Raw genomic sequence first — 23,984 nt, 5'->3', positions numbered from 1 at the left:
CATGCAGGCCACAGAAACTAAAAATATATTACAATCTTCTGACCTGAAATTCTCTGAACTGCCTTCCTTGTCTGATTTTAGGTTGTAAGACCACCATGTCAGAAGGGGTCCTGTCCCACACTCGGGAGGAAGGAATGCTGCATAGAGAGGCCAGGAAGAATCTTGGCCTTACTGGGTTTCCCCGCTCAATCTATAAGCATTAGATCATGTTCTTTCTGTCCAATCACAGTTCTCCCTGGTTGTCAATCATGCCTATCCAATGAAGTCTCCACAAAAAGCCCAAGAGGATAAGGTATGGGAAACTTTTGCACAGCTGAAATTCTGGAGGCTTGCAAGAAAATGAATAAGAACCCATCACCTGCCGGGAGGGTGGCGCATCCCCCTCCACAGGAGCTGAGGCTCTGCAAGCAGGACCCTTTCAGACCCCACCCTATGTATCTCTTCATCTGGCTATTTATTTGTATCTTTTAAAATAGCCTTTAAGATAAGTCAGTAAACCTAAGTGTTTCCCTGAGTTTTGTGAGCCACTTCAGCAAATTAATCGCGCATTAAGAGGGGGTCACGGGAACCCCAACTTGAAGTGGATTGGTCTGAAGTTAGACAGGCTTGGGCTTGCAACTGGCATCTAAAGGAAAGGCGCTGTTGTGGGACTGAGCCCTCAACCTGTGGGATCTGACACTGTCTCCAGGTAGATAGCGTCAGAATTGAATTGGAGAACACCCAGCTAGTGTCTGCGGCAGAACTGATTGCTTCCTGTTAGTGGGGAAAATATCTCCACCAATTTGGTCACAGACATCTTCAGTGTTGATTATTGTGGTGTGAGAGCACAGGTAGTGTATCTGCACTTCTCTAATAATCTCACGAACACATTAACTGAAATTTATAGTAGAGAACACAATAATATCATAAAGAAAAATAAAACAGAGACATGGAAGAGCTAAACTTTTTTTTTTTTTTTTGAGACAGAATCTCGCTCTGTCGCCCAGGCTGGGGTGCGGTGGCACAGTCTCACCTGAGCTCACTGCAACCTCCGCCTCCTGGGTTCAAGTGAGTCTCATGCTTCAGCCTCCTGAGTAGCTGGGATTACAGGTGCACACCACTATGCCTGGCTAATTTTGTATTTTTGGTGGAGATGGAGGTTTCACCATCTTGGCCAGGCTGGTCTTGAACTCCTGACCTTAAGTGATCTGCCCACCTCGGCCTCCCAAACTGCTGGGCTTACAGGCGTGAGCCACCGAACGTGGCCGAGCTAAGCTTCTTTTAAGGCTCTGATTGACATGAAATAATATCTAAGCCCAAATTTCTCTTTATTCAAACTGGAATGAGCAAACACACTCAAAAACGGTTATGAAAACTGAAAAATAACTGAAATTAGAACTGTATTCTAAGGGTGAAAACACCCTTAGAGTAATATTCTGCCAACAAAGAAGCCGTGTATGTGGAGTGGGTGGGAAGTGACAGAGGTGGGCATGTGGATCCTTTTGTTGCTAATAATAAAAATTCCTAGAGCACTGAGTCTCCACATGGCAATATGATTGAGAAGAACCGTATATTATTCCCTTCATTTCTGTTCTTTGAATCTCAGCACTCCCTCAAAGAGCATGCAGGGCCTTCAGTTGATACAAGGAGCTCATGAAGCCAATTAATTTTTTGTTCTTTCTCACAGTGACAAACTATAATCCTCAACCATTTGTGTTGTAAATATGGGTCATGGTGAGAAACTATGGGCAGTGTGATCTTCAGACTAGCTGTGCATTTACACATGCATGTACACACACACACACACACTCACACACATTCAACTTTCTCAGCTCCAATCCCACCACAGGACAGTCTATATTTATTAGGTGTTCCAAGTGATTGTGACATAGCTGATCTTTTTTTTTTTTTCTGAGACAGAGTCTTGTACCCAGGCTGGAGTGCAGTGGCGCGATCTCGGCTCACTGCAAACTCTGCCTCCTGGGTTCAAGCGATTCTCCTGCCTCAGCCTCCCGAGTAGCTGGGATTACAGGCATGTACCACCACACCCAGCTAATTTTTGTATTTTCAGTAGAGACAAGTTCCACCACATTGGTCAGGCTGGTCTCAAACTCCTGACCTCAGGTGATCCACCCACCTTGGCCTCCCAAAGTTCTGGGATTACAGGCATGAGCCACTGAGCCTGGCCTGAACTGAACTGTAGTTTTGACTTTTTTTTGTTTGTTTGTTTGTTTGTTTGTTTTTTTGAGACAGGGTCTTACTCTGTCATCCAGGCTGGAGTGCAGCGGCACAATCATAGCTCGCTGCAACATTGAGCTCCTGGGTTCAAGCAATCCTCCTATCCCAGCCTGCTGAGTAGCTGGGACTATAGGCACATCACCATGCCTGGTTAATTTTTGCATTTTTGGTGGAGTTGGAGTCTCACTATGTTACTCAGGCTGGTCTTGAGCTCCTGGGCTCAAGTGATCCTCCTGCCTCAGCCTCCCAAAGACTCTTTGAAACTAGGGTAAATTGGAATTTTCCCTGCCTAATTTTCCAATAGGTTGGCATTTCTCCCATTGTTTACCCTATAACCTCCACTCACCTCTGGTTTTCTGCTATTTCTCATGAGCTTCTACGGAGGTGCTTCGGGAAGGCAAGGAAAAGGAGGGTATTAGGGAAGGGGAAGGGCAGGGACAGGCCTGCAATCTGTCACCCAGCGAGGCAGCATGGAGGTATGCTACCCAGGTCTCGCTTCAGGAGAACAGGTTGTGGGGAGGGCAGGTGACCGACAGGCCCCAGCCCTCAGGTCTGTTGCAGGGTTCATACCTGGAACACACCCCCTGAACTGCTCCCAACCAATGACTGAGCTTGAAGGGGTGCTAGGTCAGACGCTGAAGAACTTGGATTCCCCAGTCAGTTGGTGCAGCCTGAGGCTCTTGCCCACTTCCTTTCCTTTCTCACTCCACATATGTCACACCTCATTGCAGTCTGAGACTCTGTCTACTTTCTCTTATTTCCTCCCCCTTTTTTCCCTCACAGGAACTTCCCTCATAAGTCTCTTACTCGTTTTATTAGTCTGCTCCAGCTGCCTAATAAAGTACCACAGACTGGGTGGCTTAACAAAAATTAAGCCAATTTATTACTTGGTAGAAGTCCGTGATCAATGTGTTGGCAGAGCTGGTTCCTTTGGCGATCTCTCTCCTTGACCTGTAGATTACTAATAAGGTTTGGATGTTTGTCCCCTCCAAATCTCATGTTGAAGTGTGACCCCCAACACTGGAGGTGGACCTAGTAGGAGGTGTTTGGGTCGTGGGGGTGACTGTCTTGTGAATGGCTTGGTGACCTCCTCTCAGCAATGAGTGTTAGTGCATGCAAGATCTGGCCGTTTAAAAGAGACTGGCACCTCCCCTTTCTCTGGCTTCCATTCTTGCCATGTGACACGCCTGAGCTCCCTTTGATCTTCTGCCATGATTGAAAGCTTCCTGAGGCCTCACCAGAAGCCAAGCAGATGCTGGTGTCATGCTTGTACAGCCTGCAGAAGTGTCAGTCAATTCACCTTTTTCCCATTTGCCCAGAGAATATTTGCTGGCAACACTTGAGGCTGCAGTGTTTACCCTGAGATAACTTTGCCGTGAAATATCTCACCTTTATTATTTCCATATCACTTAGTATATATACTTTGGAAACAAAAGACATCGTTCTCTATATAGCATTCTGTTTTTAGTAGTGGTATTTTCATTTACAAAACGTAGTAATTCTCGTTTGCTGAAACTGTCGAATCCTAGAAAACGTAGCATTCCTACATGTGATGGTAACATCGTTCCCAAACAGTTTTTGGCCGAAGATTCACTTGATGAATATGGTTTTTCTGAAATAGACAATTCTGATGATTCAGATGTTAGTTCTGATGTTAGTTCTGTTTAGAAATAACCACGAGAGCAGTGTTTGTATTTTATTTTCACATTGAAAATCAGTCAGATTTGCTTCAGCCCCAAAGAGCGTGTTTACGTAAAATTCAATGAGCACTGGCAGCCAGCTGCACTTTTTTTTTCTAAATGGGAAAGGGATAAACCTCTTTTCTTTATAAGTCACCCAGTCTCAGGTATTCCTTAATAGCAATGCAAAAGAGATTTAATAAATTGGCCATTTTTCCCTGTATCTTCACACGGTCTTCCTTCTGTGTGTCTGTGTCATCATATCCTCTTTTTCTTTCTTTTTTTTTTGAGACGGAGTGTTGCTCTGTCACCCAGGCTGGAGTGCAATGGTGTGATCTTGGCTCATTGCAACCCCCACCTCCCACGTTCAAACGATTCTCCTGCCTCAGCCTCCTGAGTACGCCGCCACCATGCCCAGCTAATTTTTGTATTTATTTATTTTTTTAGTAGAGACAGGGTTCATCATGTTGGTTAGACTGGTCTCGAACTCCTGACCTCATGATCCGCCTGTCTCGGCCTCCCAAAGTGCTGGGATTACGGGCTGAGCCACCACGCCTGGCCCCATAATACCCTCTTCTTATAAGGACATCAATCTTATTGGATTAGGGTCCACTCTAACGATCTCATTTTAACTTAATTACGTCTTTAGAGATCCTAACTCCATTCACATTTGTAAATACAGTCACATCCTGAGGTACTGGGCATTAGGACTTCAACATACGAACATTCTGGCAACATAATTCAGCCCATAGCACTCATCGAATTCTGTCTTGGCATCTGCTTTTCAGATGCCAGGTTAATCTAGGAGTATAACCAGGTAAAGCATTGGTGTGCCAAATGACCAGTGATTCATCTCTTCCCACCCCAGTCTGCTTCTATAAATCCAATTACAAAAGTAATAACAAATAAAGAAAACATGAAAAAAAAAACATGTTTCAAATATGAAATAAATCTCCAGGTTTTTTTTGGTAATCCCTGATCCCTTGGAAATTTGTAGTAGGGATTATTCTAACATAGAAAACTGTAAGTGACAGAAACAAATAAGACACTTCCTATCAGTGGTTCTCCTCAAGTCACTGGTACTTCAAGTGCCCTCAAGTCAGTGCTACTTCAAGTGTGGCAGACACAAGGCAAGCCTTAGATCTGTGCCTTTGAGCCTGGCACTGGATCCCGTCACCAGCACAGGAACAGTCCTCTACAGCCAAGGTGGCCAGTGCAGATTTTAAAAAGGTTGGGTTGGCATGCGAGTAAAGAATAAACTCTAGCAGAGATTTGGTAATTCTGTCATTTGTTGGCTGATATTTTAATATTATTGTCAGTTTCTTAGGCATATTTTGCTTCAATGAGTAGGAAAAATGCTTTAATTAGTGCCCTTTGTTTACAATTTTCATCTTTCAGGTCCATGGAAAATTCCAGTGTCTTCCGTCTTCATAATTTCTGGGGGTTTGGCAGTGTACCAAACCAGCAACTGTTTCAATAGAGAGGAATCGCCTCTCTCAAAACACATTTTATTGCTTGGAAGATTGCTCTTCATTAACACAACCAGGAAAATACTAATAAGATCCTTAGAGTTTAGGGCTATCCCACTCAGAATTGGTATTTTTTTTTCCTATCACCCATTTTCTTAAGCATTAGTCAATATTTAATAGGAGCCTACTGTATGTAAAATTCCTTACTAACCAGGATTGGGTTTGCTTAAGAGTGATAAAAATAGATATAGTCTTTGTACACAGTCTGTGGTTTTATTTTATTTATTGAAATCAGAATCTCCTAACTTCACTAGGGTGATGTGTGTGTGTGTGTGTGTGTGTGTCAGAGTATATACTATAACATAAAATTTTTCATCTTATCCGTGTTTAAGCATATAGTTCTGAAGCATTAATTATGTTCACAATGTTGTGCAAGCAACACCACCATCAATTTACAAAACTTTTTATCAGCCCAAGCAGAAACATTGTAACTTGAAACGTTAAACTCTCTATTCCCCACTTCTCCCAGCCACTGGTGAGCTCTCATCTATTTTCTATCTCTACAAATTTGCCTAGTGTGGATATTTCATATAAAGTGGAATCATACAATATTTGTCCTTCTGTGTCTGGCTTATTTCACTTACCCTAATGTTTTAAAAGTTCATCTGTATTGTAGCATGTATCAGAACTTCATTTTTTTATGGCTGAATAATATTCCTTTGGAGGTATATACCTCATTTTGCTTATCCATTCATCTGTTGATGGACAGATCAACAGATCTGTTGATTTGAGTTGTTTATACTTTTTGGCTCTTGTGAATAATGCTGCAGTGAACACTGGCAGATGAGTATCTGTTTGAGTCCCTGTTTTCAATTCTTTTGAATATACACCTAAAAGTGAAATTGCTAGGGCATATAGTAATACTATGTTTAGCTTTTTGAGAACCACCAAACTGTTTTCCATGGCAGCTGCACCACTGTAATGAAAATATTAAGTAACATTTTCATCAACAATGTATAAGGGTCCCCATTTCTGTGCATTCTCACCAGTACGTGTTATTTTCTGTTTTTGTTTTGTTTTATAGCCATCTAGTAGGTGTGAAGTAGTATCTCACTGTTTTCATTCACATTTCCCTTATTTGCTAGTTTTGTTAAGCAGCTTTTCACGTGCTTGTTAGTCACTTATTTATCTTTGGGAAGATGTCTAGTCAAGTTCTTTGCCCAATTTTCTAATTGGGTGGTTTTTAGTTGTTGAGTTGTAAGAATTCTTTATATAGTCTGGATCCTAGACACCAGACGTATGATTAGCAAATAATTTCTTCTATGTTTTCCTTTCACATTTCCAATAATGTCCTTTAAAGTTTTAAATTTTGGTGAAATCTAATTTATCTAGTTTTTCCTAGAGATGTCGCCATATCTAAAAATCCATTGCTGGCCCAGTGCAGTGGCTCACGCCTATAATCCCAGCACTTTGCGGGGCTGAGGAGGGCAGATTGTTTAAGCCCAGGAGTTCAAGACTAGCCTGGGCAGAATGGCAAAACCTTGGCTCTACGAAAAATACAAAAAAATTAGCTGGTGAGGGGGCATGCACCTGTGGTTCCAGCTACTCAGGAGGCTGAAGCAGGAGGATCACCTGAGCCTGAGAGGTAGAGGCTGCAGAGAGCTGTGATCATGCCACTACGCTCCAGCCTGGGCAACAAAGAGAGACCTTGTCTCAAAAAAAAAAAAAAAAAAAAACTTTGCTGATCTATTGCATAAACCTGAGATTATGAAGATTTACTCTTATGTCTTATTCTAAAAATTTTATATTTTTAGCTCTTATATTTAGGTCGTTCATCTATTTGAGTTAATTTTTGCATATGGTGTGAAGTAGGAATCTAACTCCATTACTTGGCATATGGATATCCAGTTATCTCAGTACTATTTGTTGAGGAGACTGTTCTTTCCCCCATTGAATGGTCCTGGCATCTTTGTGAAAAATTAATTGGCCATCAATTTATGGAATTGTTTCTGGAGTCTCAAATTTATTCCACTGGTGTATATGCCTTTTATTTTACCAATACCACATTGTTCTGAATACTGTAGCTTTGTAGTGACTTTTGAAATCAACAAGTATGTGTCCTCCAACTGCGTGGTTTTTTTTTTTTTTTTTTTTTTTTTTTTTTGAGACGGAGTCTTGCTCTGTCGCCCAGGCTGGAGTGCAGTGGCGTTATCTTGGCTCACTGCAAGCTCCGCCTCCTGGGTTCACACCATTCTCCTGCCTCAGCCTCCTGAGTAGCTGGGACTACAGGCGCCTGCCACCACACCCAGCTAAGATTTTGTATTTTTAGTAGAGACGGTGTTTCACCATGTTAGCCAGGATGGTCTCCATCTTCTGACCTCGTGATCCACCCACCTCGGCCTCCCAAAATGCTGGGATTACAGCGTGAGCCACCGTGCCCAACCCTTTTTCAACATTGTTTTGGCTCTTTGGGGCCCCTTACCCTTCCATATGAATTCGAGCACTGGGTTTTGGTTTTTCAATGTCCACAAAAAGATCATTGGCATTTTGATGGGGACTGCATGGAGTCTCAGATTTGAATATTGACATCTTAACAATATCAAGCCTTCTAATCCGTGAACATAGATGTCTTTCCATTTATTTAGGTGTTCTTTCATTTCATTCAGTAATGTTTTGTAGTTTTCAGGTACAAGTCTTATACTTCCTTGGTTAAATTTATTCCTATTTTATTCTTTCTGATGCTAATGCAAGTGGAATTATTAAAAATCCATCCCCTTCAAATGTAACGGTTGATGACTATTAGTAAATTCATACTGTTGTGCAACCTTCCACACAATCTAGTTTTAGAACACTTGCATCAGATTTCCCTTGTGTCTATCTGTGGTCAGTGTCTATCTTTGGTCAATGTCTATCCTCCCCAACCCCAGGCAACTTCTGATATGTTCTCTGTCTTTATAGTTTTGCTTTTTCTATGCTTGTATGTTAGTCCTTTCTCATGCTGCTAATAAAGACATACCTGAGACTGGCTAATTTATAAAGGAAAGTGGTTTAATTGACTCACAGCAGCATGGCTGGGGAGGCCTCAGGAAACTTATAATCATGGCGAGAGGGGAAGCACACATGCCCTTCTTCACATGGCAGCAGGAAGAAGAAAAATGAGTACCAGGGGAAGGGGGAGGCCCCCTATGAAACCATCAGATCTCATGGGTACTTACTATCAAGAGGACAGCATGGGGGAAAATCGCACTCATGATTCAATTACCTCCTACTGAGTCCCTCCCATGACACGTGGAGATTATGGGAGCTACAGTTCAAGATGAGATTTGGGTGGGGACACAGTCAAACCATATCAATCCATCAGATAAGCAGATCCTTACATTTATATAAAATGCAGTTACAAACAACACACCATCTCCTTTTCATTCCTTTTTTCTCTCTCTCACCCAGAACACAAAAACACTCATATATTTTTGTTTGTCTAGATCCTGACCTGTCTAAGTAACTTCACCTTTTAGAGCATCAACTAGTTACCAAAGGACAAAATCCTGGTTCACCTTTAGGTCAGAAAATGCCATGAGCCAGCCTCGCCAGAGCAGGCTCTGATTGACTTAGTTCTGGAGGGATTTAGGTAATAATCCCCAAAAACACAATCCTGAATGCCATAATCTCAAAAGTTGAAATCTCAAAAAGATCAAAATCACTAACGCCTAAGATCCCTAACATATAAAATCCTGAAAATCACAGTCACAGGAGAGTTGCATCATGTTAGGTGGAACTACTGCCTTATTGTTGTCTTTATGCAGAAGAAAATGGATTTCAATTGAATCCCCAAACCATAATGTCAGATTTGGAATTAGGGGCAATCAAGTCTTCTAAAAATGAATTTCAATGTGTTACCAATATAATTTTTATTTTCCATTCAGCCCAATGCATTTGGTGGGAAGTTCAGATGAGTGGACTGGCCACATGATACGGCAATGATGAAAACTTCAGTTTAAAGATTCGTAATTTGCCTGCATTGGCATTCCTTCCAGGTGATGACATTCCAGAAGCTTCTAATTAATTAGAGCCACATTTGCCTGAAAAGCCAGTGAAGTTATGGACTAGTTTGAAAATAATTATGTACATGGTAGGGTAAGAAGACTCTCACGCAACACTTAGGATAAGATGGCGTTGCTATTTGATCAACAGGATTGTTTCCACCAAATCTGTGGTCTGTATATGAGTGCTTGCAAAATGGATCTCTGTGTACTCACAACAACAAAGAAGCATGGCACAGAAGTGTCAAAATGTAATAGAGAATGCTCATATCAGTGTATATGGAATGAGAAGAATTTTTAAAAAGAGCAGCACCAAGCAGAAAATGAATGTGAACATTGTGTTAGACCATTTTGTGTTGCTGTAAATGAATATCTGAGGCTGGGTAACTTATAAAGAAAAGAGGTTTAATTGGCTCATAGTTCTGCAGGCAGTACAGGAAGAATTGTAACAGTATATGCTTCCATTGAGGGCCACAGGGAGTTTACAATCATGGCAGACGGCAAAAGGGAAGCTGGTGTATCACACGGTGAAAGAGGGAGCAAGGGTGGGGAAGGTCCAAATCTTCTCACATGAACTGAATAAGAACTCACTTGCCACCAAGGGGATGGTGCTAAACCGTTCACTTTTTTTCTTTTTTTGAGATGGAGATTCACTCTGTCGCCCAGGCTGGAGTGCAGCGGCGTGATCTCAACTCACTGCAACCTCTGCTTCCCAGGCTCAAGCCATTCTCGTACCTCAACCTCCCAAGTAGGTGGGATCACAGGCACACGCCAGCACACTTGGCTAAATTTTGCATTTTTAGTAGAGACGGGGTTTCACCATGTTGGCCAGACTGATCTCAAACTCCTGGTTTCAAGTGATCTGCCTGCCTCTGCCTCCCAAAATGCTGGGATTACAGGCATGTGCCACGGCACCAGCCAGTAAATAAAACTTTAAAAAATAATTTTAAAATGATTTTTTCCAGAATTATCTTTTCAGAACTTTGATCTTACAGGATTTCAACATATGGGATGGTGGCTTTCAGGATTGTGTTTTTCAGGATTATAATCAGCTCCCATGCTGGAGAAAACACCAGTATATGCTAGTGTTCCTGCGAGTAGACAAGGCTTGTGAGTGTGTGCTGAGCTTCTGTTGTTCAAGTCTATTGCAGAGAGAGACTTAGTAGAACTGAGGAACTGTTATGGGATTTTTTTACTTTGTTGAAAATAAAAAATTAGAGGCATTGTTCAGCTACTGTTTCGAATCCATTAGAATTTGCTGTGTTGTTAGCTTATTAGAATTAAGGCATACTGTGGCCTGGCGCACGGCTCATGCCTGTAATCCCAGCACTCTGGGAGGCCGAGGTGGGTGGATCACTTGAGGCCGGGAGTTGGAGATCAGCCTGGCCAACATGGTGAAACCCCGTCTCTACTAAAAATGCAAAAATTAGCCAGGCATGGTGGCATGTGCCTGTAATCCCAGCTACTCGGGAGATTGAGGCAGGAGAATCGCTTCAACCCAGGAGGCAGAGTTTGCAGTGAGCCAAGATCCAGCCTGGGAGACAGAGTGAGATCCTGTCTGGAAAAAAAAAAAAAAAGAAAGAAAGAAAGAAAGAAAGAAAGAATAAAGCCATATTGTGAGAGAGGTTTAAAAACTTGTGTGAAATGCGAGATTGCATTATTGCAAGGCAAATAAAATGAGGCCGGTGAAGGATGGCAGCCAATCACAAATTTCCAACATTGCCATTGGAACACAGCTCCGCATCCAAACCTAAACCTTCTGAAGGATCTCCCAGGCCTTGTAATAACTACAGTTTTCTACATTCCACGTTCCCCTGGTAGCCTTTTTTTTTTTTTTTTTTTGACAGTCCCTTTGAATTCCCAAGACACCTTATTTGTATTTTTGCTCAACCGTTCTTTTAAGGAGGGCCAACCCATGGCTAACATTGACTCAAAGTGCTTTCATTAGCTCAGATAAAAAGCTCAGTTACTTTAACCTACTTCTTTCTGCCTTCTACAAAGGCAATTCAAGGCTCAGATGTTACTAGAAGTTACTGGGAACTTTCCTATACAAAAGAATAAGAACACCAGGTTTCTTAGAATACACCAAAAACCTCTTCTCCTGGGGTTTTGTACACTGTTTAAAGGGTGGGAAATGGGGTCATATTTTCAGCTGCGGTGAGGGACAGAGAGCCTGGAAATTTGGCTTGAAATTCATGGGGAAAATATTGAGCCCAAATTTATTTGAGTTATTGTTGTATTCTTGTTAGCTCTGTAAGACACAATAAATATTTACTGAGGGCCTACTTTGTGCCAGGCACTGTTCTGGGTGCTGGAATATCTAGATTTTTGTGTTCCAGCAGTGAACAAAACAGAAAAATCCCCAGTCTTCTTTCATTCTAGTGGGAGAAGACACACAATGAAGAAAATATATAAATGAGATATAAGTGATATATGGTGCGGAGTGTTATGGAGAAAACAGAAACAGGAAAGGGAACAGGGAGTTCTGGGTGAGGGAGGATGAGCAATGGCTGTGATTTTAACACAACGGTCATGGAAGGTTTCACTTAGAAGGTGCAAAGTGAGGAACCAATGGAAAGAGATGATGGAGCAATTCATGCCAGCATCTGGGGTAATGAGCAGGCTGGGTAGAAGGCACTGAAAGGGCAAAGGCCCTGAGCTGGGAGCAAGGCTGGCGTGATAACCACAGAGGGCCAGGGAAGCTGGAGAGTAGAGGAAGAGAGAAGTGGGAGATGAGGCACAGGGATGTAGAGGCCATTATGATGACCTTCACTATTTTCCAGAGGGAGAAGGGAGCCATTGGAGGCCTTGAGTAGAAGAGGGACATGATTTTAGTCTCAACTTTTTCTCCAGCTGTTCACCTGATTGCATGAGATAAAATACTTAGCACCATGCTGGACACATAATGTATCAGTGAATGTTTGTGTATTACAAATGCATTCATTCAATTGAAATGCAATTCAAATGTATCCTTGAATTTAAATTTGGAATATTTCCGCACATAACTCTGTAGCCCTGGGGCATCATCTTCTTTAATGCCTGGACAAGTTGAGAACATTCAGCCATCCATTCATTTACTAAATATTTATTATTGGGTATCTAAAATGTGCCAAGTAGTGCTTTAAACACTGGGGACAAAGTGGTGAGTGAATAGGCCAGAAAAAAGTCATACCTTAAGGGGGCCTTCTTTTTTTTTTTTTTTGTGATGGAGTCTCACTCTTGCCCAGGCTAGAGTGCAATGGCGCAATCTCGGCTCACTGCAACCTCTGCCTCCCAGGTTCAAGCGATTCTTGTGCCTCAGTCTCCTGAGTAGCTGGGATTACAGGCATGCACCAGCACATCCAGCAAATTTTTGTATTTTTAGTAGAGACTGTGTTTCACCATGTTGGCCAGGCTGGTCTTGAACTCCCGATCTCAGGTGATCTGTCCACCTCTGCTTCCCAAAGTGCTGGGGTTACAGGCATGAGCTACCACTCCTGGCCTAAGGAGGCTTTCATTCGAGTGGTGGGAGGACAGGCAATGGACAATAAATATAAACACACACACACACACACACACACACACACACACACACACACACACACATATAGTCAGGTTGTGGTACATGCTAAGGAGATAAAGAAGGTCAGGGGAAACTGAGAGGCAGAGGGAGAGTCTATTTTAAATAGAATGATAGTGATGTACTTCTTTATCTCAGTAGTATTTGTTGAATTGTCTCTATGGGCAAAGCACTGTCCTGGGTTCTAAAGCATCCTCTGTATAATTCCAGCCCACAAGAAACTTAGAATCTGTGGGAGGCAGAATTCTAAGGTGATCCCTAAGATTCCCATCCCCTGGTGTACATGCCCTGCATAATCCCTAAGACTTTGCAGATGAAGCAATAATCACTTCTGTGATGGGGCAATGTTCCACTGCACATCTGACTCTAAGAAAGGAGACTCCCTGGGACAGGTGCGGTAGCTCACGCCTGTAATCCTAGCACTTTGAGAGGCTGAGGCGGGCAGAACGTGAGGTCAGGAGTTCGAGACCAGCCTGGCCAACCTGGTGAAAACCTGTCTGTACTAAAAATACAAAAATTAGCCGGGTGTTGTGGTGTGCACCTGTAATCCCAGCTATTCAAAAGGCTGAGACAGGAGAATCGCTTGAACCTGGGAGGTGGAGGTTGCAGTGAGCTGAGATCATGCCACTGCACTTCAGCCTGGGCAACAGAGTGAGAAAAAAAAAAGAAAGAAAGGAGACTACCTGGGTAAGCCTGACCTAATCGGGCGAGCCCTTATAAGAGATGAGGCTTGTCCTAAGGAAGACATTTGAAGCAGGACAGGAACGTGGTGCCAGGGAGTTTCTCCACAGCTGACTCTGAAGATGGCTGTCTCCACAGGATAAGAACCTGCAAACAGCCTCTAGGAGCTGACAACAACCCTAATCAACAGCCACCAAGACAGGGACCTCAGTCCTACAACAAGGAACTGAATTCTGACAGCAACCTGCATGGCTTTAGAAGTGGATTCTTCCTTAGTCAAGTCTCCAGACCAGAATTCAGCTTAGCTGAACTCAAGCATGTTGTACCTGGACTTTGGACCTACAGAACCATGAGATAATGAATGAATGAATGTTACTGTCAGTTGATAAATTTATGGTAATCTATTATGGGGCAATAGAAAACCAATATAGATTATAATAAAAAGATATTTTTAAAAGTTAGCATCTGTAATACAAAGGGCACTCACAAGGGGTAGGACGATCTTTGCTTTTTGAATGACAAATGGTGAATGATGAGGTGGCTTATAGGCAGACACAAACAAAAACTAGTTTAAAAGGAGCACATATGATTTCTCTACTTATAACTCGATTATCTTGTCATTACCTTACTTAGACTCTTCCATGGGTGCGCATTGCCTATGAGAATCGACACTTTTGAGTTTAACATTCATTCCAGTTCTTCCGTCATCTCCAGACCCTACCATTCCAAACTCATCTCTTTTCGACTTTCTGACTCATTAAATGTTGACCTTAGCAATCTGCTGTCCTTTACATGGTCCAGAATACCTCCTTCTTCATCATGTTACGCCACTCCTTCAGCCCAGAATAGAGCAGAACCATCAGAGACAAGATGATACATGGAATGGCAAACATTTTAACGCTGGCGCCTATCCACCGAATGTCTAAAGACACTGGAATTATGATACCTTTCAGAATGCCGCAATCACTGCATGCCACCTCCTTGCCAAAAGTATTCAGTGGGTTCCTATTTTCATATTTCAAATCAGGTCGTCAGCCTGGTAATCAAAATCTTCCAAGATATGACCCCACAAAATAGCCTTTCAAAACTATTTCCTATTACACTGCCCCATAACCCATATCTTTTATTTACACGGCACTGACTTTGCCGTCTGTTTTTTGCTCAGGCTGGTCCCTGTTTCTGGAACGTCCCTCCCTTTTTTACTCATTAGTCAAATTCTGAGGCCCAAAGAGGTTCAATAACTTGCTCAAAGTCACAGAATTTGGGTGAATATCACTTTTTCCAGTCTTGAGCAAGTAACTGTATCTCTTTGAATCTCAGTTTTATCACTTGTAAAATGGGGTATATGAAAATATCTACCTTGCAGTATTTCCCAGCATGAAATAATTTACTTGGTGATAGAAATGGACTTTCTCATACTTGTATTTCCTTTGGCTCTTAACGTGGTGTCTCATAAATCATATAGCTCAAAAAATGCCAATGGAATGAAATTCCCTGAATATTTTTGAATCATGCTGTTAAGTTCCTTTGTCTTTTCAATTTTTTTTTTGTTTCTTTGAGACGGAGTCTCGTTCTGTCTCCCAGGCTGGAGTGCAGTGGCACAATCTCGGCTCACTGCAACCTCCGCCTCCCTGGTTCAAGTGATTCTCCTGCCTCAGCCTCCCCAGTAGCTGGGATTACAGGCGCCTGCCACCATGCCTGGCTAATTTTTGTATTTTTAGTAGAGACAGGGTATCAACATGTTGGCCAGGCTGGTCTCAAACTCACTCCTGACCTCAGGTGATCTACCTGCCTTGGCCTCCCAAAGTGCTGGGATTATAGGCATGAGCCACCGCGCCTGACCTGTCTTTTCAATTTTTAAACTTCATTGCTTTTCAATCACAGTGAAACGATTTGGGTTCCCTTCCTTCTTAAAATGAATACTTATTCCATGGATAGTAGGCATTTTAGTGCCTTTTAATTTTTCCTTTTTTTGTTTTGTTTTGTTTTGGACACAGGGTCTCTCCCTGTTGCCCAGGCTGGAGTGCACTGATGTGATCTTGGCTCACTGCAGCCTCCACTTCCTGGGTTCAGGCAACTCTTGTGCCTCAGCCTTCCAAGCAGCTGGGACTACAGGTATGGACCATCACACCCAGCTAAGTTTTTTGTATTTTCAGTAGAGACAGATTTTCACCATGTTGGCCAGAGTGGTCTCAAACTCCTGACTTCAAGTGATCCGCCTGTCCCGGCCTCCCAAAGTGCTGGGATTACAGGCGTGAGCCACCATGCCTGGCCTTTTTCCTTCTTTTTCTCCAGGCATGTGTTACTTTCTTAGAGGCCTAGGAGCATTTTTGTCAGGAACTATTGAAATAATTTCCATGTGGGAGTCTTCTGGTTTCAAAGAAGGAAAGAGAGTGTTTACACAGAAGTTGTCTGGTTTCAGGAAAAAAGCCAAGTTGTGTTTTTTAATATTAGGGGAAATTTGCCTCTCCTTGTATTTTTTTAAAAAGGAAGAAACCAAAAGCTTGTTTAAACAGGTTCACAGAGGATTGTTTTTGACAAACATTTGTTTTATGTGGTAAACTGATTTTGTTGTAGGGGACGGTTTAAATAGGAACAAAGAGTGTGTCTCTAGCTGGTGGGTGGCTCTGTAATGAACACACTCGAAGAATAATCACCATGCTGAGAATGAATGGAGCTCAGGCATAATGGGAAATGCACAGGAGTTGGGTTTATGTTTTGATTTTGTTTTTTACAGGTTTTATGATTTTGGGAAACTCCAAATCTGTTGTCTTCTAAAGTAGAAATAAGGCCGGGTGCAGTGGCTCACACCTATAACTGCAGCACTTTGGAATGCCGAGGCGGGCAGATCATCTGAGTGCAGGAGTTCAAGACCAGTCTGGTTAACGTGGCGAAACCCCATCTCCACCAAAAATACAAAAAAAATTTAGCCAGATGTGGGTGATGTGCACCTGCAGACCCAGCTACTCGAGAGGCTGAAGTGGGAGGATTGCTTAAGCCTGGGAGGCGGAGATTCCAGTGAACCAAGATTGTAAGATTCTGCCACTGCACTCTAGCCTGAGTGACAGAGTGAGACCCCATCTCAAAAAAAAAGTAGCCACCTATCCCAAGTACATCATAGACTTATAACGATCACGGGAGAAAATAAATTTAGAATCATTTTGAAGAATGAAATGATATAAAATATGAAGAAGTACTATGAAGCCTAAATTTGCCAAATTCTAATGCCCACAAATTTTGTTTGAAAATAGGTGGAATACAAATAATATATAAATACTGCCTGTACATAGCTTAAGAAAGAATAGTATGCAATTATTTAACAAAAGGAGATAATCTATAGTTTTGGTTTATAATAAAATATGAAATAATAAGATATTTAAGGTACCAAAATTCTCAGTTCATCTTATAGGCAAGTATTTTACTGATTTTTTTTTGAGACGGAGTATTGCTCTATCACCCAGGCTGGAGTGCAGTGGCATGATCTCAGTTCACTGCAACTTCTGCCTGGGTTCAAGCAATTCTCCTGCCTCAGTCTCCCTAGTAGCCTGGATTACAGGCATGCACCACCACATCCTGCTAATTTTTGTATTTTTAGTAGAGACGGGATTTCACCATGTTGGCCAGGCTAGTCTAGAACTTCTGATCTCAGGTGATCCGCCCTCCTTGGCCTCCCAAATTGCTGGGATTACAGGTGTGAGCCACTGCGCCTGGCCTTGCTGATTTTTTTTTTTTTTTTTTGGACAGATGGCAATAGGTCATAGTTATAAAGATATTTTCATTGAAATCTGACAAATTGTGTATCCTATATTACTTTGAAGGAGCTCATAATTGTAATTATAGTTTGCTCAGCTCACCTGGGTTTAGGTAGAATACAGTTGCCATATTTTATTCTTTTTTTTTTTTTTTTTTTTTGGAGACAGGGTCTCGCTCTGTTCCCTATGCTGGAGTGCAGTGGCACAATCTTGGCTCACTGAAACCTCTGTCTCCTGGTTTCAAGCGATTCTCATGCCTCAGTCTCCTGAGTAGCTGGGATTACAGGTACCTGCCACCACACCTGGCTAATTTTTGTATTGTTAGTAGAGATGGGGTTTTACCATATTGGCCAGGCTGGTCTCAAACTCCTGACCTCAGGTGATCCACCTGCCTTGGCCTCCCAAAATGCAGGGATTACAGGCATGAGCCACCATGCCTGACCTATTAGTTAATAAAGTAGTGTTATGTGAGTTTTCAACTTGGAAGATTATATGCAATCTTGGACTAGTTGGAATTTTCTCTAAAGTCAGTAGTAGATATAAGTAACACTAGAAGATTCTGAGACAATAATATTTGTATCTTCCAATCTTATTAACTAACCATTATGAAGTTGTGGTAAGAAGCCTCTAAGATGTCCCCCAATGTCCTCTACCTCCTCATTCATATCCTGGTATAATTCCCTCCTCCTGTGTGTGGGCTGGGCTTATTAATTCACCTCTAAGGAATAAAATACAGCAGAAGTGATAGGATGTCACTGTGTGATCACGTTATAAAAAGACCATGGCTTCCTTCTTTGCCACACTCTCTCTTGCCTTCTCTCAGATTTCTCACCCTGAAGGAAGCTGGGTGCCGTGTTGTGAGGTCTCTGTATGGAGAGGCCCATCTGGTGGGAGATTCTGGTCAGCTAATAAACACATGAGTGAGACTGGAAGCAGCCATCCTCACCACCACCACCCCATCCCCACTCCAGTTGAGACTTCAGATGAGACCACGTGAGCCTCTGATAGCTTAACTGTAACCTCATGAGAGTTCTTAAGCCAGAGGCACTCAACTAAGCTGCTCCTGAATTCCTAATCCACAGAAACTATGAAGTAATACATTGTTGTTTTAAGCCACTAGGTTTTGGGGTAATATGTTATACAGCAATAGATAACTCCTATGAAAGCCCTGTTAAGGTTTCATATGTCAATATATAAAGATACTTGTTTAAAAAGAAATGTAATTACTAACAACAACAAAGGTTTACTAATATCAAGTAATTCAGGACAATCAAATGGAAAGGGAGAAAACTAAAGACATTTTACTTTTTAGTTTTTAGGAGACAGAGTTTCACTCTTGTCACCCAGGCTGGAGTGCAACAGCATGATCTTGGCTCACTGCAACCTCTGCCTCCCAGGTTCAAGTGATTCGCTTGCCTCAGCCTCCCGAGTAGCTGGGACCATAGGTGTGCACCACCACCACACTGGGCTATTTTTTTTTTTTTTTTTAGAAATAGGGTTTCGCCATGTTGCCCAGGTTGGTCTTGAACTCCTGACCGCAGGTGATCCGCCTGCCTCGGCCTCCCAAAGTGCTGGGATTATAGGTGTGAGCCACGGTGCCTGGCCCTAAAGACATTTTAAATTGAGAAATATGAGATCTCTAGAGATTATAACCTTAGGAACTTCCATTAAAGTTAGGGATGCTGTTGTCTATATCGTATCTGGCGTATTGGCAAATTGTTATGCCTATATCCAACTGCAGCAATATCGCAAACTTTCCAACTTAATATCAAAACTTTCAGAGCAAGAAAGCTGTAAATAACAGGATACTAAAATAACATTCTCTATAGCTTGATTTCAAGTGAGCTCCCCAAAGCCGAGAACAATGCAGTAGTGCCAAGTATCCCTCAGATGATACAGGCAGATGCTGGTCTAGTCATGCAGGGAACGTTAAGGTAGGGGGGCGGGGGGAGGAAGAAAAAAAAAAGACTGGGTATAGTGGCTCATGGCTGTAATACCAGCACTTTAAGAGGCTGAGGTGGGAGGATCGCATGAGCTCAGGAGTTCAAGTCCAGTCTGGGCAACATAGTGAAACACCATCTTTACAAATAGTAAAACAATTAGCTAGGCATGATGGTGCACGCTGTGGTTCCAGCTACTTGGGAGGCTAAGATGGGAGAATGACTTGAACCCACTGTTGGGGGTGGGGGTCAGGGGGTTGAGGCTGCAGTGAGCCAAGATCGTACCACTGCACTCCAGCAGACAAAGCAACAGAGCAAGACCTAGCATCAAATAATTTTTGTTATTAAAAAAAAAATTGGCTAGGCGCAGTGGCTCACACCTGTAGTCCCAACCCTTAGAGAGGCCGAAGTGGGTGGATCCCTTGAGCCCAGGAGTTCAAGACCAGCCTGGAAAACATGGTAAGACCCTGTCTCTACAAAAATAAAAATTAGCTGAGTGTGGTAGTATGCGCTAGTGGTTCCAGCTACACAGGAGACTGAGGCAGGAGGATTACCTGAGTCCGGGAGTTTGAGGCTGCAGTGAGCCAAGATCGCACCACTGCACTCCAGCCTGAGTGACAGAGCGAGACCCTACCTCAAAATGAAAAAAAAAAAAAAAAAAAAAAAAGAGAGGGAGAGAATCAGAAACCAGTCATGCCTACATTATTAGCCTATCACAGACATCTACTATTTTAAGATGGAATTTCAATAATCAGTAGTAGAGGGAGGATCTTTGTGAGAATTTTCCATGTTCTGGGTATCCCATGCCCACAGTCAGGAAAAGGATGCACTTCAGAGGAAGTTTCTAGAGAACACTTGTGGGGACTGGTGTCCCACTCTTGCCTAGTGAGAGACAGCTGGGACTGCTTCTGCCTCACAGCGAAGACAGAATGCCTCAAAGGCCCATTATATTTCCACTACATTTTACTAGGACCTGGATATGAAGGCAGCTGGCCTGGAATTTGCTTAAACATGACTTTTTCCAAGACACCTGCCTCAAGGGACAGTGCCACCCAGGCAGATGGGTGGACATGGGATGCTGAGGGGTCAAGAGCAATATTTTCTCCATCAAAGAGTAAGTGGGCAGCTCTCTGGAAAGCCTGCGAAAGCTCACCAAGAGAGAAGGCATCTGCCATCCAGAGGGTACAGGCAGCAGGACCCCAGCCATCCAACTGAGTCGAGCTGTGTCCTTTTCCTGAATCTCCTCTTCCCAGGACCCAGCCCTGCAGGGGTCACAAACAGCAGCTATAAAGTGGGAAGCAAGAGGATTGGGAAAAGAGAAAAGAAATTGATGATACTCTCAATTCTGCCTGCCAGTGTGGCCAAGTCCAAAGTGGAGAAGGGAAGAAATCTTAATTGGATAAAGATTTGGAGTTAATTGGAGTTCTGATTTTTATCCTGGGCTGGATTGGAATTATATGATTATGAAACAGACTTTATTTGTTAATAACCAAACAAGGGGCTTTTCATTTATTTTCCAGGGATGACTGGAAAAGTCATGGAATGTGCTCATGATCCTATCCTGGGGCAAGGAAGAATTAGACCATGGAGTGATTTGAAGAGGCCATGGAAGAAAAAATTCAAAGTTATTTTGTGCTTATAAGCCCAGCTAAGTCCAGCTCATTCAATGAAATGATTATAAGCATTTATGGAAAGCAGAAAGGGAGGGTTCCTCCTGCCAGGAACCCGCCTCTAGCCACAGAGGATAACGATCACTGAAGACAAGGGTTTTCCCAGTGAAGAGCTTTGGAAATGTTTCACTTGACTAGAAATGACCCTGACCCCAAGGTTCTGCCCACCAGAGAACAGTGGGAACAATAGTTTATCTCCTTGAGTAATGAGAAGGATTCCAGTTTTCAGGTGAGCTGGGCCTCTTTCCAGGTAGTCCAGAACCTTTTAAGTCTAAAGCCCACATCAGTGTTTTCAAAAGTGTTTCCACAAAGCATGACATCCACGGATTATGAATAGGCATTACCAAGGAAAACAGGGTTCTATGGTTTAAAAGTTTGAAAAATGTGGGCTGGGAATGATGGTTCATGCCTGTAATCCTAGCACTTTAGGAAGCCAGCACGGGAGGATCACTTGAGCTAAGGAGTTCAAGACCAGCCTGGGCAACATAGTTAGACCTTGTCTCTTTAAAAGAAAAAAAAATTAAGTTTGAAAGGTGCTGTTAAATAAAACTAAACAGTTATCTTTCCTGCAGGACTTATCAGAGCCTTAGAATGCTAAGGTATGTTGGTCATGCTTCTATAAGCATTGTTCATTTCGTGCAGCTTGTTTTGCTACAGAACACTTTAGTTTGTTCCTAGGAATGCTCTGGAGCAGTTGGAAGTGCACTTCACTCCCTGTGCAATGCTCTCCTCCTGCTTCTGTCAGCATCAGCGACTACAGCCTTTAGCGTTCTCAGGCGTATTTCAGAAATCATTCCCTGTGATATCTAACTCCAGGGAAGGTTGTCGAGTTATTTGAGTGCCCCTTTGAATGCCAATTCTACTTAGCTTCAGATAAAGAAGAAAACCCTCTTTGCCTTCTCCTCTGGAGAGGGTATTGGAAGTTTATTATACATTGAAAATGTCTCCAAGGTATCTCACTTCCCCCAGCCTCTTCTACCATAACTCTTTTGCAGTCTGGGGGTGGACTAATACCAGTTTTTAGATCTCTCTATGTACCCTGCAGTGGTGGCCATAGCAGGTGATTTTGGTGCTCTGCCCCGTGGTCCTCATGGCTGTTCACCCTTCTGACTCTGGGATTCCAGTGTTTGTTCTATGTAGTAAATCAATTGTTGTGATAAATGAATCCCATTTTATTCACACTCAACCTTTGTTATGTAATGTACGTTTAGTGACAATGAGTATGGGTAGTTATAAAAATAATAATTACTATTTATTGAGAGATTAATATATGCCAGTCATCTGCCACAAGCGTTCTCTCAGTAATTAAAAATAGCTATTAATGCTTCCATGCTACAGACAAGGAAAGTGAGGCTTAGGAGACTTAACTCACCAGAAGGCACACACTGTGTGGATGTCTACATCCAGTCGCCTATTCTTATATGCACTGTTCCAGTCTCACCAGTGCATCACAATGTATCAGACTCTTGTTGTCTGAGGTAAACCCAAAGTTCTTTGTCCCACTGAAAGGTGAAGCCAGCTGGATTTCCTGGGTCGAGTGGGGACTTGGAGAACTTTTCTGTCTAGCTAGAGGATTGTAAATGCACCAGTCATCGCTCTGTGTCTAGCTAAAGGATTGAAAATGCACCAATCAGCACTCTGTAAAAACACACCAATCAGCACTCCGTGTCTAGCTAAAGGATTGTAAATGCACCAATCAGCACTCTGTAGAATGGACCAATCAGTGCTCTGTAAAATGGACCAATAAGCAGGAAATGGGCAGGGCTAAATAAAGGAATAAAAGGTGGCCACCCCAGTCAGCTGCGACAACCTGCTCGGGTCCCCTTCCATGTGGTGAAAGCTTAGTTTTTTTCACTCTTCACAATAAATCTTGCTGCTGCTCACTCTTTGGGTCTGCACCACCTTTAAGAGCTGTAACACTCGCTGTGAAGGTCCACGGCTTCATTCTTGAAGTCACAGTAAATCTTGCTGCTGCTCACTCTTTGGGTCCACACCACCTTTAAGAGCTGTAACACTCGCTGTGAAGGTCCACGGCTTCATTCCTGAAGTCAGCAAGACCACGAACCGACTGGAAGGAAGAAACTCTGGACACACCATCTTTAAGAGCTGTAACACTCTCTGTGAAGGTCCGCAGCATCATTCCCCAAGTCAGTGAGACCAAGAACCCACTGGAAGAATAAATTCCGGACACACCATGACCAAGAAAATTGAGGAGCGCAGACACCAAGGGTGAAGTTGGAGCATGAGTTTCATGAGCAAAAGTAGAAAACTCTCTGCCATGGAGAGGGGACCTGAACGAGGGTTGCTGCTTTTACAGTTGAATGTAAAAGCTTTTATAAGAAACTGATGAGGGCTGGGTGTCTCATTTGCATAAGGGAAATTTCTGGTAGCTCCACCCAGTCCTCCTAATGTACACATGGACCCTTAGCTTGAGTTACTCCGTATTGTTTCATTCCCCTTACTGCATATGTGTCAGGGGATGGAATTTTCCAGGGTGGGCATGTCTAGGCAAGTCACTTGTGTAGACTTTCTTATCTTCGAGACTGTGGGCATGTCTTAGGCAAGCCCTGCCCCCACCCCCTGCCCCCATGCAAGTTCCCTTATCTGGCCTACAGCTTGATTTTTCAGGCTGTTTTCTTCTTTGAAAGAATTCAACCGGGGACCCACTCTAACTGCCTGCCTGACTGATTTCTTTCTTTCTCCTCTCTCAGCACTAGGTTATATTACTTGCTTGTACAGGAGATCATTTCAATGTCTGAGATGTTACTTTAAAACCTTATTATAATCATCTTTCCACAGCCTGATTTCTTAGGACTCCGGTCTAATTTCTACTGGGTCTTCCTTAAGCTTCTAACTAATTTTAGAATTCATGCGCTGGTCAGAAAAAGTACAAACAGTGACAGCCAAAAGACATTTGGGGAAATAATTTAATTAGAAAAAAATACTGAAAAGTAGCATGCTGATTTGGCCAAATGGA

At 42.7% G+C, this 23,984-nt stretch overlaps 1 long non-coding RNA gene across 1 annotated transcript in view; it reads left to right on the top strand.

Moving 5' to 3' along the window:
- Positions 1 to 20,991, top strand: part of LOC111541051 — a 77,613-nt gene extending 56,622 nt beyond the window's left edge. The window contains exon 4 of the long non-coding RNA XR_002731157.1: positions 20,858 to 20,991. This is a non-coding gene — a long non-coding RNA (uncharacterized LOC111541051). The remainder of the gene's footprint in view (positions 1 to 20,857) is intronic.
- The last annotated feature ends 2,993 nt before the right edge of the window (positions 20,992 to 23,984 follow it).

This window comes from Piliocolobus tephrosceles, chromosome 5 (genome assembly GCF_002776525.5).
Source record: "Piliocolobus tephrosceles isolate RC106 chromosome 5, ASM277652v3, whole genome shotgun sequence".
NCBI lineage: Eukaryota > Metazoa > Chordata > Mammalia > Primates > Cercopithecidae > Piliocolobus > Piliocolobus tephrosceles.
The sequence above is the reverse complement of the archived record's forward strand: the minus strand, read 5'-3'. Positions and strand labels throughout refer to the sequence as shown.